Raw genomic sequence first — 12963 nt, 5'->3', positions numbered from 1 at the left:
GGCTTAGGTGTGTGTTTTGCCTGGGCTCCCAAAATCTCTCCAGGAAGATGACAAACTCCAGTTGCCAATGACGGTAACTTGCTTCATAACACACCCTTTATTGGCTCCTTTTGCTTCCTTTTTTCACTTTCTCAAATAAACTTTTACCTGAATCCTTGTGTTATGGCTTTCTTCTGGGAGAAATCCAAACTGAGATGCTACTCATAACTATATTTGCTGATCAAGTGAAGTGGCTATTGAATATATCAGTTTAAGGTCATTTATGGAGAGATATTATAACTATCCTCGATTATCTTTGGTCCCTCACTCCATACCATGAGGAAATCTCACCAGATTATAAATACACTAGGAATTGGCACATGAAAGTCATGCATTTTTGAACATGTGGAAGGAAAATAAATTTTTGGAAGAATGCTAACAAAACTTCCATTAACTACTAAAATGCACTCATTCAACCAAAACTTACGAAGGATTTTCTATGGGATATAAAGTGAACAGAAAAAGTCTCTACTATTAGGGGGCTTACATTTTTGTTGGTGGAGATGGACAAAAAATAGACAAAGAAATTAATAAGTAAGATAATATTAGATAGTGGTAAGTGCTGTGAAGAAACTAAAACAGGGTTATACGATAGCATGACCTAGTTGGGGAAAGGTTACTCTAGCTAGGGGTCAGAGAAGTCCTTTTGAGAAGGTGACATTTGAGCTGGGGCCTGAATTACAAAAGAGGACCAGTTCTACATGGATGCTTACGTGTATAAATGTGTGTGTACACACACACACACCATCACAAACAATCACACCTCCATCATATCACAGAGTCAGGCCTGAAGAGGATAATGTCCTTTCATAAAGTATTATCTTTCTATCTTCCATAAAATACAGACCATGCAGTTATTAAAAATAGGAGGCTTACTTGTTAGATATGCATCCTAAAGTATAATATTTACATCCACAAAAGGAAAGGACAAGATGTCTGAGACTGCTTTAAAATACTCAGGGGCACGGTGGAAAGATGAAAGAAGATTAGCAAAATACTGATGACTCTGGAGGCTGAGTAATGTGTACCTGAGGCTCAAAATACTATTTTCTTGGGCTTCCATGGTGGCGCAGTGGTTGAGAGTCCGCCTGCCGATGCGGGGGACACGGGTTCGTGCCCCGATCCCGGAAGATCCCACATGCCGCGGAGCGGCTGGGCCCGCGAGCCATGGCCGCGGAGCCTGTGTGTCCGGAGCCTGTGCTCCGCAACGGGAGAGGCCACAGCAGTGAGAGGCCCGCGTACAGCAAAAAAAAAAAAAAAAAATACTATTTTCTTTATGTAAAATTTCCCACAGTCAAAAGCTTTTTTTAAAAAAATAAAATGTATATCAAAGATAGAGAATTCCCAATTCCCAATGGGTTATAGAAATCCCACCTCACCAAATTTTCATCAACAAATTAGGAGTTCAAGCAGGAACGGGGTCCAGTGGAATCATGAAGGTGTAAAGAAAAACTCTAGACTATGCAATGAGAAAGGAGGTTACAGGATATCCCTTCAATGGAATGTTGAGCTGGCCAACTGGATGTGTCTCCCCAGTCCTACTGAGTCCTACAGAAAAATTCAAAATGTCTCTGGCTTGCTTCAAATATTAAAAACTTCTAGATGTTTCCAAGGCCCTGAACAAGATCCACTTTGGAAAGTTGGTCATCAGGTTTGGGTGCCATCATTAATCTAAGGAGAAATATACCAAATTTGCATTACGAACTTAGATCCTAGTTATCGCCCGATCCTATCCACATCCCTTTGACCCCAACTCTCCACATACTTCTTGTCAACAATTCAATTTCTCTCTGTGTTTTACTACATACCAACGTCATTAATAAAATATTTATTGAATGTTTATTCTGTGACAAGCAGAGTACTGTTTTGCCAATGTCCCTATTGGAAATAAGATGCTACACTGACTGCTGATAGGAAAGAAATCCTTCCTCTTCATTTTGCTGCTCTTTCTTTAATATTTCAGACTTGCTAGGTATAAAAATGGTATCTTTTCTTCAGTCATCATCATCTTGTCCAGGGATTCTGGTATTTTCTTCTACTCCTTTGGGAAGAAGCCATTGTAGAGGTTTTGTCTTTAGGAATCTTTTTATTTCTCCTTCACATATGCTTTTCAAGGCTCTTCTTTACTTTTCTTTACCAAATTGAGGTTTTCTGGGATAACAATAACATAGCTTGAAGATGTCCAAAGAAGCAGCTGAAAGGGTGAAGCAGGATCATATGCCATCATCCTGACCAAGGACAAAGGCTGATTTCCTGACCGACAGCAATCAAAATTGGCAGTCTGACTGAAGACTCATCAGCCGTCATCAAACTTGAGATGAGCTATTTTCTGCATCATGGTAGCACCTTCTATTTTAATGAGCATGGGGAGAGAACTATATAAGACTCTGTTTTGTAATGGTCTCACTCTACCTTTTTTTTTTATATGGCCACTCAAAGATAAAAAAGATGGATGTGATGCTTACTATGATAAAGTACATTTTTTAAACAAGAAAAAAAAAGAGCTTTTCTTTGTACCAAGTGACTATCATATTTCTAATATACTAAAGGAACAAAGAGGGATGCCTCTTTTACGGTTGTTAATTATATACTACTTTAAATGTTTCATTTGATAAACAACTGAGGATACAATCAAGGAGTTATTATAGCAAATGTCTACCATAGCAGGCTGTCCACCACAGATAAATACATCAAAGCACCTGTTCAATTTGAAAGCCCTTTTGGTTCTAGTGCTGACTGAGGGATTTATCAGGGTGCTTTTTACCACCGGCGCCAAATCTCCATGAAGTGAGTGTTTTCCCTAGGATACACTTTCCACTTAGAAGCCCAGCCAGCTGGGGAATAGACTTGTTTATGTTTAAACGAATTCACAATATAAGAAGAATAATTCACTGGGATTATAATGATATTCTTCTAAAAAAAAACGGACTGAAGTCTAGTCAATAACAAAAGACGCAAGCCCTAATCAGAGCAGTAAACACATCTGGAAGTTTCAAGGACTCTGTAGAAGAAATTATCTACTGATTTTGGAATGGAATATTTGAAGGTAAGTTGAGATGCTAATCACACAGCCCAACAATTTCTGACAAAAATCACTGCCTTCCTATGAATCATTAGTAAGTGAAATTTGTGCCTGACCTAAGGCTTAATTTACCTATATTAAAAGGTAGTGAGAAACACCCAACAAAGAAGTTGAGACTAAACAATGACCCTCTCTTGTCATCCTTCTTTTAAGAGTCTGGTACTCATCATGGAATTTTCTTTAGCTCAAAGCAAAAACAACAACAAAAGAAAAGAAACTACTTCAGAAAGACCTCCTGCATCAGACCATGATGAGCTGTTATTGTTTAGAATGGGAGCTGGAAGCACAGATGTGATTACATTATTATCTGTTTTACTTCATTGATTAAAAAAAATTAATGGTAAGGGAAAAGAATAAGCAAACACTATTTCCTGATGCTTATATTCAAAATTGTTGTGTATTGTTAAATAAGTGATATAAATTATAGCTTGACTGTCCAAAGCAGCCCACAGTAATTCAACTAACACTCTTCCCGCAACAGCTATGTTTACAGCATTCAGCAGAGTGGAAAAATATAAAAATGAATAAAATTTATTTTCTGCTCTTGAAAAACCCACAGCCTAGCAAGAAAGACAGATATGTAAAAAGACCATGAAACTGAAAATGAATGAAATAGGTGTTCCCGCATTCAAGCAAAGCCTCAAAAGAGCTGAGCGAAGAGAGAAATTCAATAATTTGACGGATTCAAACATAGCCCTGAAAAGAATCCTAATAGGTCATCTTGTTTACTCCTCTTTTTTTGTGGTTGTTGATTTGTTATTAATGTGTAAGAAATATGAAACCCAAGAAATTCAGTAGTTTGCAACAATGACAAAGCCTGTTGGAGGCAGAGCTTAGAGGGGACCCAGGTTTCCTGACACCCTAGTTGACTATTATTTCACATGATGTCATCCTAACTTGCAGGTTTCTTATATCAAAGTTGAACTTTGGTTTAGAACTTATATGTCCAAATACTTGTCAGTTGGTCTACTATAATTTTTTTTTTGGCGGGGGGAGGGTGGATATGAGGCAGGGAGTAGTGAAATCGATTTCTGAACTTTAAAAAAATGCACTTTATCATTGATTATTTCCTCCCTTTATATGAGAACAGAATAAAGCAAAGAAGCAAATGTAATATGCAAGGGGGGATGAGTGACGACTCTTACTGCAAACACACACACACACACACACACACGAGGGGGACAGCACGGACAATTTCATCTAAGAGCACAAGACTCTCATTGGCCCCTTGTCCTGACTGAAGGTCTGTGCACACAGTAGGGCCTTCTGATAGGCCCAGATGTCAGTCTATATCACAGGTTGGTTTTCTCTCTTTGCCAAGAAGAAAGGGTCATTTCTTTCACATCCAGACTTGCTGAAGTAAACAACATTGTCATCATGTCAACCATAAACATTTCCTGCAGGAAGACAGAAGATTCTCATCTGTGTCAGATTCTCAGCTGGGAAGCTCATAATTTAGTCAAGAAGCCTCAGACGGATACACAAAAGAGAAATCAATCATAACAGATAGGTGTCTAATGCGAAGTACAGGCCATAAATGCTACGGACTTTGTGTGGAAATGCCTCAGCCCCAGGCAGTAGGCATTAGAATTCTCACAGAGGAGAAAAGTGAGTCTCAGAGGAGTTAATCTGCATGTCGGTGGTAAAGCTCAAACTCATACTGAGCTCTGATAGGTCCCAAAGTGGTTGCCTTTGAAGCACACCCTCTCCCCGGTGTGTCCTGTATATACCAGCTTTGCTTCCTTACTCCAAGGCGAGGACTTGGTAAGTGAGGAGCATCAGGGAACTCCCTTAGGGCTGATGGCCAGATATACCTGCTCTAGACTTCCCTGAGGCATTGGCAAGCATTTACCTCCAGAGGAAGATGAGGTTGTTGACTCAGTTCATGTCCTGTATGTACACCTTAAATCCCAGTTGCCTGAAGAAGCGTTTCTGTCTGATGTACTTTCACCTCATTTAGGGCCAGATGGCATAGTGTCTAGGACTTGGAGAGAACAAGCCTTCAATAAATGCTGATTGCTAGTACTGACTCATGCTCATGGAAGCAGACACAATGAGGTCCATGAAAAGAATACCTCGCAATGTAGTCTTTACCTGTCTGTAACATGCAGCTGCAATTTGCTTGTCTTCAGAACATTCTACTTCTGCTGTTCTGGGGCTTGGTATTCCTTGATAGTAAGAAATTAGGTAGCTGTCTTCACTGCATGTAGAATTCTATTTACCTGCACAGTATTATACTTTCCACAGATTTACTGGGAGTTCAGGCATGAAAAAATGTTTTGAAACTATTATCATAATGTTTTGACTGTGGATGATTAATAATCTGAAAAGAATGAGTTGTTTACAGGTTTGAAATTAGTGAACAGTGTAATGAGATGGCTAAAACAGCTCATGAATATTAAGCTGACTTAACAGATACAGAAAGCCCAGGACTAAGGATTTCACATCTATGTTTTCAATGACGTACACTAGGAGGGATGGAGAGAATGTGGACTCGAGGCATACTGGTCAGGGCAGAAAAGGGTGGCACCCCACAGTGGGTGAGGAACAGCTCCAAGAACAGGCAAAAAAGAATTCAGGAAGAAGGAGCATACTGTTTGTTTTCCAATACAGCACTTAAAGGGAAGAGAGATTAGATTCATTGTGTATGCTTCCAGCAACTTAATACTAGGCCAGTGAGCAGAAGAAAGTGTTGATTCAGTACAGGCAGAATTTTCTAAACATAAATCTCTCCTAGAATGGACTGGCTAGTGAGGAAGCAAGATTTCCATCTGATTATTTCCAAGGAGAGGTAAGCTGGCCCACTAACATGGAGGGCTACTGAAGTGGAAGTTCTTGCCCCAATAGGGAGTTACCTATAAAGTCGGTGATCGTACTAATCGACCATGTTTTTGAGTATACAGTTTGCATTATATTGTCCCGGGTTGAAAAAACTCACTTGCCAAAAAGACATCCTGTGTTGCCTTGTTTACCCAATTAGCAAAGGTCTGACTTCAGCCTTACCAAACTTCAGTTCTTATCAATTCAAGATTCAGAAAATGATTGATTACGTGATTTGAATACTCATATTATTTGTCACTACCACAGATATTAAAGGGTTTTCTATCTATCTATCTATCTATCTATCTATCTATCTATTTATTTATTTATTTATTTATTTTGCGGTATGCGTGCCTCTCACTGTTGTGGCCTCTCCCGTTGCGGAGCACAGGCTCCGGACACACAGGCTCAGTGGCCATGGCTCACGGGCCCAGCCGCTCCGTGGCATGTGGGATCCTCCCGGACCAGGGAACGAACCCGTGTCCCCTGCATCGGCAGGCGGACTCCCAACCACTGCGCCACCAGGGAAGCCCAGGGTTTTCTTTTTTAGGAAGAAAAAGTGATGGTTTGTATGGACGCATGTGAACTCACTAAAAAATACAAGTTATTTTCATTATTGACATACTTTTAAAAAATTTCTTCCCTGAAAGTAAACCAAATCTCCAGAACTGTGCAATTTACCAGTGGAATGACCAGAGAAGTTTAAGATTAGCAGATTTTAAAAATATAACCCATGCCTTTTTTCTGAGCTAAACAATTTGCTGTGCCACATTCTCAGTGTATCACTCAGATTTATCTTTACATTAACAACGCTTACCAGCAGATAGCCAAAAAGGCTCGCCAAGTTGGACCAACTTCAAGATTTGTTCCCATGCTGGGGTGCTTCATGCGCTTAGCAGAAGCAGAGTGCAGCTAGGCCTCATTTACTACATTACACTATAAACATTTTGTCTTGAGCTAACAAGATACTCAACACAATTCCATAGGTTACTAAGCACTGTAAACATCTGTTAACACAGGCACCAGAGATAGCACAGAAAAGTCATCTAGAATCCATTTTTAAGAGGTTTATGATGCGAAGTCTGCTGTTTAAAAACTAACAATCAAAAACACAGCCCCAAACTCTGCCTAGAACAAATATTTGCAAGGCAAAGTTATGCTCAGTTTGGAAAAAAATGCACTCGCGTCGTCGCTTTGTCAATGCATTTATAGATTTTCATTTCACACCTCTGCCCATTAAGTGTTGGTTTTCCATGCCATTCAGGAGACCCAAGCTATAATTTCACTGTGATATACTTACTCCAAAAGAAAAGCTGAATGTTGACTCACCAACTTTCCTTAGACTCATGTGAAGCAAAAAGTTTACGAGGGTGGAAGAAGATGAGAGATGGGACATACTTAAGCTACGAATGAAGTTTTCCAGTGGTCTCTGGGCTTAAAACACATCCTTTCAGCTCCATCTAAAGTCCATCTGAAGGGAAACCACAAATGGCCAGACCCCTTGAAATCTAATCTGGGAACACTGAGCTTTGTTTTTCTCAAAAGGAAGAAGAATCCTCAATCACAGAAAAGATGGAACCAACAACTCTGTCTACTAAATCATTTTATTTCGTTCCTATCCAGCATTTTAATTTCTGGAAATGTTTCAATACTATAGACCTCCAAGGTCTATACCCTGGCACTCCAGAGAGGAGGACTTCCAAGATGACACCACCTGCTCAGGTGAGGAAAGATGAGTGCCTTCCCAGGCACACACACCAGGGAGTCTAAACACCCCAGAGGCTGTGCACAACAGTACCCTGGGAATCTCAGATCCACGGATCCAACCTGGGTCCACATCTCCAGGCTTCTGGACCCACACATTAACACGTCTCCTAGACCCTCCGTCCTCCTATGCAGGTCTCCTGAGAGCTCCAGAAACCTCCACCTCCAGCCTTTCGAAGGCAAAGGGATTAGTATTTTAAAGTCCGTGGTACTTAAATCCTGTACAGAAACTCCTGAGGCTTCCCAACCCTCTGGCCTCCTGTTACCTTTCCCTGTCCCTTCCAAGGTCTCCTGGCAGCACAAACAGGCAGGCGGCACCTCTCTGGCCTCCTGCCCCCAACTCCCCTGCACACCCTACTGGCTCAGGCTCCGACACGCCCCCCCAGGCGCACACACGCGCGCACACACACCGCGCGCACACACACAGCGCGCACGTACACCCATTCAGCCCACTGACCCTGCACCGGGCCACCCACTCCCACAGCATGACCCCAGCAGGCGTAACCCCCGCTCTGGCTCATATATAAAGCACTCACCCCAACATAGACTTCCCTGTGCACTTGCAAGTGGGTGACCCTGCCCAGCACCCTCTGCGCGCCGCCAGAGTCTTCTCCCCAGAGCCGTCGCGACCCCACTCACCCGCGCGGCTCTCTTGCCTCGGGCAGTTCTGTCAAAACTTTAAGCCTGGTTGATTTCATAACCACGAGTGTGTTCAGGGCTGGAGGAGTTCGGCTTGCCACGATCTCCACCCACCCCAGCTCATGGGGACTGGTGGCCGTGACTCTAACTGACCCCAGCTCCGCCGGTGCCAATGCGCGGCTGCAGTCCGCAGAAAAGCGCAAGGGTGCTGCGCTTTGGGAAGGAGCGCGCCGTGTAGAGGCGCACAGCCGAACAACCTCTCCTCTCCTCCCGCGGCGCAGCCAGGGACCTCTCCCCGCTTCGCAGCGAAGCCTCAGCAGTTCCTGCCCCAGCCCGGCTGGCTGATGATGTCAAACAGAAACAGTCGCAAAACTTCTAAGACTTTAACAAAACTGGCTTCGGAGGAAGCCCCTCCAGGCACCGCAAACGCGGGTGGGAGCAGGCGCCAGCGTGGGATGGTTCGCCTGTCACCCCCAACTCCCTGACGCCCCCACCCACTTACACATACACACACGCACACGTCCAGAGCGTGGATCAGGTTACAACTACCCACCAGCAGAAAACAACTTCTTGGTGAAGACGAGGGGAGCAGTGCCAATCCCCAAGTCACCAGGACAAAAATTACCCGTGTAAATACATAAGACAGATCCCCACTTTCATAAACAACTGGCGTCCCAGGCTCCACTCCCAGGCCCCCCGACACATGGGGAAAATAAGAGCCCGATTCCGGAGCTCCCTTCCAGTACCTCCGAGCCTCGCCTCCGGAGAGAGAGAGCGGTTCGCGGCCGCGCTGGGGCCGAGGGCGCGGGGCCCTCCGGCCTGCGCGGCCCCAGCCCGGGGTCCTCGCCGCTGCCTCGGCTCAGCAGCAGCAGCCGCCGCCGCCGCCGCTGCAGCAGCCGCCGCCGCTGCTGCCGCCGCCGCCGCTCCCTAGACCGCCTCCTCTTCCCATGGCTGCGCCCTGCTTGGCAGCTCCCGGGCTGTCAGGCTTGGGAAGGGGGAGGGGAGGGGTGAAACGGGAAGGGAGGATGGGAGGGGAGGGGAGGGGTGAGAACCGGCGGGCGCCGTTCACTAGGGGTCACGCCGCGCCCGGCCCGCCGCCTTCGGGACCCGGGCTGTCGCAGCGAGGGGAAGCGGGAGCTCAGGGCGGCTGGTTCGAGACCCGCTGGGGAGGGGCCGAGCGCAGTTCGGACCGAGCACTCCGCGGAACTGGGATGAAGCGTTCCCCAGCGAGGAGTTGGAGTTGGTGCGTGTCACTCTCATCTGGGCTGCGCGGCTCCTCCTAGAGGAAAATATTGGTAGTTGCAGGACACTTCCTTCCTCTCCGCCCACCCCTGTTCCCAAAAAGAAGGCAGGACCTAAAAGAACCTAAATGCAGTCAACAAATTCAAGGGAACGCTTTACAGAAAGGTTAGCTTTTTGCTGGAATGGGGGCGGGGGGGGGGACGGACAAGACAGCTTGAAAAGCGTAATTGGCAAACCAAACATTGCCTCTTTACACCTGCAACCAATTTCCAAACTCCTGCTCGCTGGGGCATGGTGAAAAGAGAGTTAAAGGACCTTACTTCAGAGGTTAGAAAAAGGAGGCAAGAGAGATGAAGTAATTTACCAAGGACACGAGGCATGTTAGAATTGGGGTATGTCCAGAAACTGGAGCACAGGGAAGCAGGGTGTCCGGACACAGACCTCGGCCTGAGAACTGTACTTGTGTGTGACCTAGGGAACGTGGTTTTTAAATGTCTTGCACTGGACATCTGTCAAATACGGGCCTGCCCACCTCATTCCACTGCAGGGAAAAGAAAGTGAGAGAAGAAGCTGTCAAAGTGCTTCAGAATGTCAGTATCGTTCTGCATAAGCCTGTCATTTTGTTAAAGCATCAAACTCCCAGTCGCCACATGCTTTTCTAAGTAGAAAGTTCAAAAGTCCAGTTCCAGGTTGTCTGAGATCTGACGGAGCAGCCCATCAGGCTATCTTTTCACTATTTACTTTATTACTGACAGCCAGTTGTAATGTCATTTATTTAACAGATTTGGCTTACTAAATGACATTTTTTTACAGCGTTCCCAGACACAAAGCCAAATGTATACCCAGAGAGAAATGTTTAAGCAACAACTTAAAGAAACCAAGCTTCTTAGCACTAGAATAAAAAATCCCCAGGGCATGGAAAATAGTACAGGGAGGCCAAGACTTGGGAAGGAGCATAGTACCAAAGACTTCGGGCAGCAGATGTCACATAAGATACCCATCTTTTTAAAGGAATCAAAGAAGTGGAAAATTCTGTTCCTTAGAGTCTTTTCTGGTGTTCAGCTGGGGCTCAACAGCCCAACTGTTCAAGGCAAAGACACCCAGAATGAAAGGAGGGGGAAAGATTCTAGTAGGGGTGTGGACCACACTGTCCCATCCTGAGGCAGGAGGCAGGATGGGTGTTGATCTTGAACTGGTCCTGCTCTAGCTGTATCCCACTCAAATACAATGAGGCTTCTTTTCCCTAAGAACCACCCCTAATCCCTTGATTTCTGGGGTTCCATGCTTTGCTAGAGCAGTAGGAGTGCTTACCAATGTCTGGAGTTTTTAAAAGGGGAATTGCCCACATAGAGAGAGATTAGGGCACAGGCAGGCAGAACACCTGCTGGGTGGTCAGTACTGCCAAGCTGGCTGAAAGGCCAGCACTGGCAGGAGTGGAGACCAGGCAGTCCCCGAATGCTGACTCCACTCCTTCTGAGATGAACTTCCAATTCGGCCTTTCAGACTCTGACACTGCCAGATTCTCTCTTTATATCCCTTCTGTGCCTTCTCATTCTTACCCGCCCCCCTCACCCTCAAGCTTAGAGAATCTTCTAGCAGGTGCCAGAGGGACTCACAGAATATTTTCTAAGTTCTATCGTTTATGCCCTGAGATGATTTCAGGGCCATGCTTAGCAAAGAAAGATTACCTTCTTTCTTCTTCTGGCTTCATCTGGAGCCTTCATTCTGTGAGACAAGGAAGCTGAGTGCTCCATCTTTGGGAGAAAGGTCATCATGCACAGAAAACATTGGTTAATATAAAAAATTATGGAACCAGACATAAATTTGCAACTTACATGAAAGGCAGTCCTTTTTAAGCCCCATGAATAGAGATCCTCTGATCTCATGTATGATCATGTATAGGTCTATAGTAGTATTTGCCTCTTTATATTTTCCAGATTATGAGGGAAACTGTATCAGGTACTGAATTAACTAATTTGCTACAGGTTAAGGCATGCCAGAGTACATTTACCTTATGAAATGTGAAAATGTACTTCCCATTCCTTCCCCGCTGCCTGGAATATCCTACTTTGACCATATAGGGAAATTCTCCTTAACCTTCAAATTCCAGCTCAATTGTTTAGTGCCTGGCTTTTCCCAAAGGTGGAATTAATTAATGAACTATCCCTGTATCTGCATCCTCATGGGTCTTTATACCTACTTGTATTAAATATTTCAGTTTTTACTAATATGTCTACTTTTCCCATTAATTATGAGACCTCTGAGGGAGGCACTATATATTCTGAGTATCTGTACCTAAAATGTCTACGTTGGTGCCCAGCAAATGGTACGATGCCCAATAAATGCTTAACCAAATTGAATGAAAATGTAGAACTTCCAAATTTGTATCTCAAACCCAGATCTTTATACAGAGCTCTGAACTGCCATCCTCCACATTTTCTCACACTCCACATTCAAAATCGGGTCACTTCCTGACCCCTCCATGCCTAACATCTGGTCCAAACCACCATCGTCTTTCACCTGGATTACTGTTGTAGTCTCTCAAACTCCTACTGGTCCTGTTTTCCTGGGGGATCCAAACTAATACAATATTTACTGATAAAATTAGTAAGATTCTAGAAATAAAGCACACCTACTTTAAAGGATTTTTGAAAACTAACACTGAACTCCCATCCACTAGGTTCTTTCAACAAATGTTGAAGAGCCTGCACCATGACAGATTTGTTCTATGAACGTTAAGATGCCTCAGGGAGCAAAACTTACATGGCATGTTCACAAAGACCTTGCCCTCATGGGGCTTACATTCTATTTGGGAGAGACAGTGAACAATAATAAACATAATAAATAGGTAAATCACTGAAGTGCTGCTCAAAGGAAACTATAGTAGGATAAGGGTTTCAGGAAAGCCAGGTAACAGGTGGAAGAATGCTGGGAATTCTTTCCTTGCCCAGGACTCAGGGCATATTGTGGAGTTGAGCATGTGATGCTGTGAACACCCTGGAAGAGCACCCTTGACTCTCCCCACCCCTGTCCCTAGCCCCCACCCTCAATTGCCTTGGTTGAGAAGATGGCAGGGGAATCATGAAGGGAAGAAAACAGCTGAGGAATGTATTTATCTTTTCTTTCCTCTACTGAAAGGCAACAGGGGAAAAACTCATGATCTGGAAATTCTTAGCCAAGACTTATGAGGAGGTCCCAGAGCCAGAATTAAAGCTTAAAATCACCATTTATTTTATGAATTTCAAAAAATAGGTATTTTGATTCAGAGCTCTTAAAAACTAAAAGGAATATGATTGCCTGGACTCTCTCTAGTGGACTCAGAACCACCCCCAGAAAAGCTCAGGACCTGGGCAATGCCATCCATGTGCAGCCAGTGG

The 12963-nt window shown here is 44.3% G+C and overlaps 1 protein-coding gene across 1 annotated transcript in view; it reads right to left on the bottom strand.

Moving 5' to 3' along the window:
* GHR (growth hormone receptor) overlaps positions 1 to 9165 on the bottom strand; it is a 290282-nt gene extending 281117 nt beyond the window's left edge. Inside the window, exon 1 of the mRNA XM_060091665.1 lies at positions 9091 to 9165. The gene's annotated coding sequence lies outside the window, so the exon portion shown is untranslated. The remainder of the gene's footprint in view (positions 1 to 9090) is intronic.
* Between the last annotated feature and the right edge of the window lie 3798 nt (positions 9166 to 12963).

This window comes from Mesoplodon densirostris, chromosome 3 (assembly GCF_025265405.1).
Source record: "Mesoplodon densirostris isolate mMesDen1 chromosome 3, mMesDen1 primary haplotype, whole genome shotgun sequence".
Lineage (NCBI taxonomy): Eukaryota > Metazoa > Chordata > Mammalia > Artiodactyla > Ziphiidae > Mesoplodon > Mesoplodon densirostris.
Note: the sequence above shows the minus strand (reverse complement) of the source record. Positions and strands in the feature narration are given on the sequence as shown.